Source organism: Symphalangus syndactylus, chromosome 10, assembly GCF_028878055.3.
Source record: "Symphalangus syndactylus isolate Jambi chromosome 10, NHGRI_mSymSyn1-v2.1_pri, whole genome shotgun sequence".
NCBI classification, from domain to species: Eukaryota; Metazoa; Chordata; class Mammalia; order Primates; family Hylobatidae; genus Symphalangus; species Symphalangus syndactylus.
In genome coordinates this window covers 70,709,277-70,716,166 of record NC_072432.2, presented here as the reverse complement: position 1 = coordinate 70,716,166, position 6,890 = coordinate 70,709,277, and positions in this window count along the sequence as shown.

Sequence of the window (6,890 nt, the reverse complement as noted above, 5' to 3'; positions counted from 1 at the left end):
TTAGTTGAATGCACTGATCAGAAAGAAGTTTCACAGAATGCTTCTGTATAGTCTTTATTTGAAGATAACCCTTTTTCCACTGTAGTCCGCTTAGCGGTCCGAATGTCCACTTGCAGTTTCTACAGAAAGAGTGTTTTAGAAATCCTCAATCAAAAGTAAGGTTCAACTCTGTTAGTTGAATGCACAGAACAGAAAGATGTTTCACAGAATGCTTCTCTGTAGTTTTTATTTGCCGATATTCCTTCTTCCCCTATAGGCCTTTTAGCGCTCCGAATGTCCACTTTCAATTTCTATAGAAAGAGTGTTTCAGAACTGCTCAATCAAAACGAATTTTCAACTCTGTTAGTTGAATGCACTGATCAGAAAGAAGTTTCACAGAATGCTTCTGTGTAGTCTTTATTGGAGGATATTCCTTTTTTTTTATGATTTTTTTTTATTATTATACTTTAGGGTTTTAGGGTACATGTGCACAATGTGAAGGTTTGTTACATATGTACCCATGTGCCATGTTGATTTCCTGCACCCATTAAGTCGTCATTTGGCCTTACGTGTATCTCCTAATGCTGTCCCTCCCCCGTCCCCCCACCCCACAACAGTCCCCGGAGCGTGATTTTCCCCTTCCTGTTTCCATGAGTTCTCATTGTTCAATTCCCACCTATGAGTGAGAACATGCGATGTTTGGTTTTTCGTCCTTGCGATAGTTTACTGAGAATGATGTTTTCCAGTTTCATCCGTGTGCCTACAAAGGACACGAACTCATCATTTTTTATGGCTGCATAGTATTCCATGGTGTATATGTGCCACATTTTCTTAATCCAGTCTATCGTTGTTGGACATTTGGGTTGGTTCCAACTCTTTGCTATTGTGAATAGTGCCGCAATAAACATACGTGTGCATGTGTCTTTATAGCAGCATGACTTATAGTCCTTTGGGTATATACCCAGTAATGGGATGGCTGGGTCAAATGGTATTTCTAGTTCTAGATCCCTGAGGAATCGCCACACTGACTTCCACAATGCTTGAACTAGTTTACAGTCCCACCAACAGTGTAAAAGTGTTCCTATTTCTCCAAATCCTCTCCAGCACCTGTTGTTTCCTGATTTTTTAATGATGGCCATTCTAACTGGTGTGAGATGGTATCTCACTGTGGTTTTGATTTGCATTTCTCTGATGGCCAGTGATGAGGAGCATTTCTTCATGTGTTTTTTGGCTGCATAAATGTCTTCTTTTGAGAATTGTCTGTTCATGTCCTCTGCCCACTTTTTGATGGGGTTGTTTGTTTTTTCTTGTAAATTTGTTTGGGTTCATTGTAGATTCTGGATATTAGCCCTTTGTCAGATGAGTAGGTTGCAAAATTTTCTCCCATTGTGTAGGTTGCCTGTTCACTCTGATGAGAGTTTCTTTTGCTGTGCAGAAGCTCTTTAGTTTAATGAGATCCCATTTGTCGATTTTGGCTTTTGTTGCCATTGCTTTTGGTGTTTTAGACATGAAGTCCTTGCCCACGCCTATGTCCTGAATGGTATTGCCTAGGTTTTCTTGTAGGATTTTAATGGTTTTAAGACTAATATATAAGTCTTTAATCCATCTTGAATTAATTTTGGTATAAGGTGTAAGGAAGGGATCCAGTTGCAGCTTTCTACATATGGCTAGCCAGTTTTCCCAGCACCATTTATTAAATAGGGAAGCCTTTCCCCATTTCTTGTTTTTGTCAGGTTTGTCAAAGATCAGATAGTTGTAGCTATGCGGCATCATTTCTGAGGGCTCTGTTCTGTCCCATTGATCTATGTCTCTGTTGTGGTACCAGTACCATGCTGTTTTGGTTACTGTAGCGTGATGCCTCCAGCTTTGTTCTTTTGGCTTAGGATTGACTTGGCGATGCGGGCTCTTTTTTGGTTCCATATGAACTTTAGAGTAGTTTTTTCCAATTCTGTGAAGAAAGTCATTGGTAGCTTGATGGGGATGGCATTGAATCTATAAATTACCTTCGGCAGTAAGTATGGCCATTTTCACGATATTGATTCTTCCAACCAATGAGCATGGAATGTTCTTCCATTTGTTTGTATCCTCTTTTATTTCATTGAGCAGTGGTTTGTAGTTCTCCTTGAAGAGGTCCTTCACATCCCTTGTAAGTTGGATTCCTAGGTATTTTATTCTCTTTGAAGCAATTGTGAATGAGAGTTCACTCATGATTTGGCTCTCTGTTTGTCTTTTATTGGTGTACAAGAATGCTTGTGATTTTTGTACATTAATTTTGTATCCTGAGACTTTGCTGAATTGGATAATCAGCTTAAGGAGATTTTGGGCTGAGACAATGGGGTTTTCTAGATATACAATCATGTCATCTGCAAACAGGGACAATTTGACTTCCTCTTTTCCTAATTGAATACACTTTATTTCCTTCTCCTGCCTGATTGCTCTGGCCAGGATATTCCTTTTTCAACTATCGACCATTTAGCGCTCCGAATGTCCACTTGCAGTTTCTGCAGAAAGAGTGTTTCAGAACTGCTCAATCAAAACTAAGGTTGAACTATGTTAGTTGAATGCACAGAAGAGAAAGAAGTTTCGCAGAATTCTTCTGTGTAGTTTTTTTTTGAAGATATTCCTTTTTCCACTACAGGCCTCTTAGCGCACCGAATGTCCACTTGCAGTTTCTATAGAAAGAGTGTTTCAGAACTGCACAATCAAAAGTAAGGTTCAACTATGTTAGTTGAATGCACGGAACACAAAGAAGTTTCAGGGAATGCTTCTGTGTAGTTCTTATTTGAAGATATTCCTTTTCCACTATAGGCCTCTTAGCGCTCCGAATGTCCACTTGCCGTGTATTCAGAAAGAGTGTTTAAGATCTGCTCAATCAAAAGTAAGGTTCAACTCTGTCAATTGAATTCACAGATCAGAAAGAAGTTTCACAGAATGCTTCTGTGTAGTATTTGTTTGAGGATATTCCTTTTTCCACTGTAGTCCGCTTAGCGCTCCGAATGTCCACTTGCAGTTTCTACAGAAAGAGTGTTTAAGAACTGCTCAATCAAAAGTAAAGTTCAACTCTGTTAGTTGAATGCACAGGTCAGAAAGAAGTTTCACCGAATGCTTCTGGGTAGTTTGTATTTGAAGATAATCCTTTTTCCAGTATAGGCCTCATAGCTCTCCGAATATCCCCTTGCAGTTTCTACAGACAAGAGTGTTTCAGAACTGCTCAGTCAAAAGTAAGGTTCAGCTATGTGAGTTCAATGCACAGAACAGAAAGTAGCTTCACAGAATGCTTCTTTGTAGTTTTCATTTGAAGATATTTCTTTTTGCACTTGAGGCCTCATAGCGCTCCGAAGGGCACTTGCAGTTTCTAATGAAAGAGTGTTTCTTAATTCCTCAAAGTAAGGTTCAACTCTGTTATTTGAATGCACAGAACAGAAAAAAGTTTCACAGAATGCTTCTGTGTAGTTTTTATTTGAAGATATATCTTTTTCCACTATAGGCTTCTTAGCGCACAGAATGTCCACTTGCAGTTTCTACAGAAACAGTGTTTCAGAACTGCTCAATAAAATGTAAGGTTCAACTCTGCTAGTAGGATGCACAGATCAGAAAGTATTTTCACAGAATGCTTCTGGGTAATTTGTATTTGAAGATATTCCTTTTTCCACTATAGGCCTCTTAGCGCTCCGGATGTCCAATTGCAGTTTCTACAGAAAGTGTGTTTCAGAAGTGCTCAGTCAAAAGTAAGGTTAAACTCAGTTAGTTGAATGCACAGATCAGAAAGTAGTTTCACAGAATGCGCCTGTGTAGTTTTTATTTGAAGATATTACTTTTTCAACTATAGGCCTAATTGCGCTCCGAATGTCCTCATGCAGTTTCTACGGAAAGAGTGTTTAAGAACTGCACAATCTAAAGTAAGGATCAACTCTGTTAGTTGAATGCACAGATCACAAAGGAGTTTCACAGAATGCTTCTGTGTAGTATTTTTTGAAGATATTCCTTTTTCCACTGTAGTCCGCATAGCGCTCCGAATGTCCACTTGCAGTTTCTACAGAAAGAGTGTTTCAGAACTGCTCAATCAAAGGTAAGGTTCAATTATGTTAGTGGAATGCAGAGAACAGAAAGATGTTTCACAGAATGCTTCTGTGTAGTTTTTTTGAAGACATTCCTTTTCCCACTATAGGCCTCTTAGCGCACCGATTGTCCACTTGCAGTTTCTACAGAAAGAGTGTTTCGGAACTGCTCAATCAAAAGTAAGGTTCAACTATGTTAGTTGAATGCACCGAACACAAAGAAGTTTCACAGAATGCTTCTGTGTAGTTCTTATTTGAAGATATTCCTTTTCCACTATAGGCCTCTTAGCGCTCCGAATGTCCACTTGCAGTTTATTCAGAAAGAGTGTTTCAGATCTGCTCAATCAAAAGTAAGGTTCAACTCTGTTAGTTGAATGCACAGATCAGAAAGAAGTTTCACAGAATGCTTCTGGGTAGTTTGTATTTGAAGATATTCCTTTTTCCACTATAGGCCTCATTGCGCTCCGGAAGTCCAATTGTAGTTTCTACAGAAAGTGGGCTTCCGAAGTGCTCACTCAAAAGTAAGGTTAAACTCAGTTAGTTGAATGCACAGATCAGGAAGGAGTTTCACGGAATGCTTCTGTGTAGTATTTATTTGAAGATATTCCTTTTTCCACTGTAGTCCGCTTAGCGCTCAGAATGTCCACTTGCAGTTTCTACAGAAAAAGTGTTTCAGAACTGCTCAATCAAAAGTAAAGTTCAACTATGTTAGTTGAATGCACGGAACAAGTTTCACAGAATGCTTCTGTGTAGTTCTTATTTGAAGATATTCCTTTTCTACTATACGCCTCTTAGCTCTCCGAAGGTCCACTTGCAGTTTATTCAGAAAGAGTGTTTCAGATCTGCTCAATCAAAAGTAAGGTTCAACTCTGTTAGTTGAATGCACAGATCAGAAAGAAGTTTCACAGAATGCTTCTGGGTAGTTTGTATTTGAACATATTCCTTTTTCCACTATAGGCCTCTTAACGCTCCGGATGTCCAATTGCAGTTTCTACAAAAAGTGTGTTTCAGAAGTGCTCAGTCAAAAGTAAGGTTAAACTCAGTTAGTTGAATGCACAGATCAGAAAGTAGTTTCACAGAATGCTTCTGTGTAGTGTTTATTTGAATATATTCCCTTTTCCACTACAGGCCCCTTAGCGCTCCGAATGTCCACTTGAAATCTCTGTAGAAAGAGTGTTTCACAACTCCTCAATCAAAAGTAAGATTCAAATCTGTTAGTTGAATGCACTGATCAGAAAGAAGTTTCACAGAATGCTTCTGTATAGTCTTTATTTGAAGATAACCCTTTTTCCACTGTAGTCCGCTTAGCGGTCCGAATGTCCACTTGCAGTTTCTACAGAAAGAGTGTTTTAGAAATCCTCAATCAAAAGTAAGGTTCAACTCTGTTAGTTGAATGCACAGAACAGAAAGATGTTTCACAGAATGCTTCTCTGTAGTTTTTATTTGCCGATATTCCTTCTTCCCCTATAGGCCTTTTAGCGCTCCGAATGTCCACTTTCAATTTCTATAGAAAGAGTGTTTCAGAACTGCTCAATCAAAACGAATTTTCAACTCTGTTAGTTGAATGCACTGATCAGAAAGAAGTTTCACAGAATGCTTCTGTGTAGTCTTTATTGGAGGATATTCCTTTTTTTTTATGATTTTTTTTTATTATTATACTTTAGGGTTTTAGGGTACATGTGCACAATGTGAAGGTTTGTTACATATGTACCCATGTGCCATGTTGATTTCCTGCACCCATTAAGTCGTCATTTGGCCTTACGTGTATCTCCTAATGCTGTCCCTCCCCCGTCCCCCCACCCCACAACAGTCCCCGGAGCGTGATTTTCCCCTTCCTGTTTCCATGAGTTCTCATTGTTCAATTCCCACCTATGAGTGAGAACATGCGATGTTTGGTTTTTCGTCCTTGCGATAGTTTACTGAGAATGATGTTTTCCAGTTTCATCCGTGTCCCTACAAAGGACACGAACTCATCATTTTTTATGGCTGCATAGTATTCCATGGTGTATATGTGCCACATTTTCTTAATCCAGTCTATCGTTGTTGGACATTTGGGTTGGTTCCAACTCTTTGCTATTGTGAATAGTGCCGCAATAAACATACGTGTGCATGTGTCTTTATAGCAGCATGACTTATAGTCCTTTGGGTATATACCCAGTAATGGGATGGCTGGGTCAAATGGTATTTCTAGTTCTAGATCCCTGAGGAATCGCCACACTGACTTCCACAATGCTTGAACTAGTTTACAGTCCCACCAACAGTGTAAAAGTGTTCCTATTTCTCCAAATCCTCTCCAGCACCTGTTGTTTCCTGATTTTTTAATGATGGCCATTCTAACTGGTGTGAGATGGTATCTCACTGTGGTTTTGATTTGCATTTCTCTGATGGCCAGTGATGAGGAGCATTTCTTCATGTGTTTTTTGGCTGCATAAATGTCTTCTTTTGAGAATTGTCTGTTCATGTCCTCTGCCCACTTTTTGATGGGGTTGTTTGTTTTTTCTTGTAAATTTGTTTGGGTTCATTGTAGATTCTGGATATTAGCCCTTTGTCAGATGAGTAGGTTGCAAAATTTTCTCCCATTGTGTAGGTTGCCTGTTCACTCTGATGAGAGTTTCTTTTGCTGTGCAGAAGCTCTTTAGTTTAATGAGATCCCATTTGTCGATTTTGGCTTTTGTTGCCATTGCTTTTGGTGTTTTAGACATGAAGTCCTTGCCCACGCCTATGTCCTGAATGGTATTGCCTAGGTTTTCTTGTAGGATTTTAATGGTTTTAAGACTAATATATAAGTCTTTAATCCATCTTGAATTAATTTTGGTATAAGGTGTAAGGAAGGGATCCAGTTGCAGCTTTCTA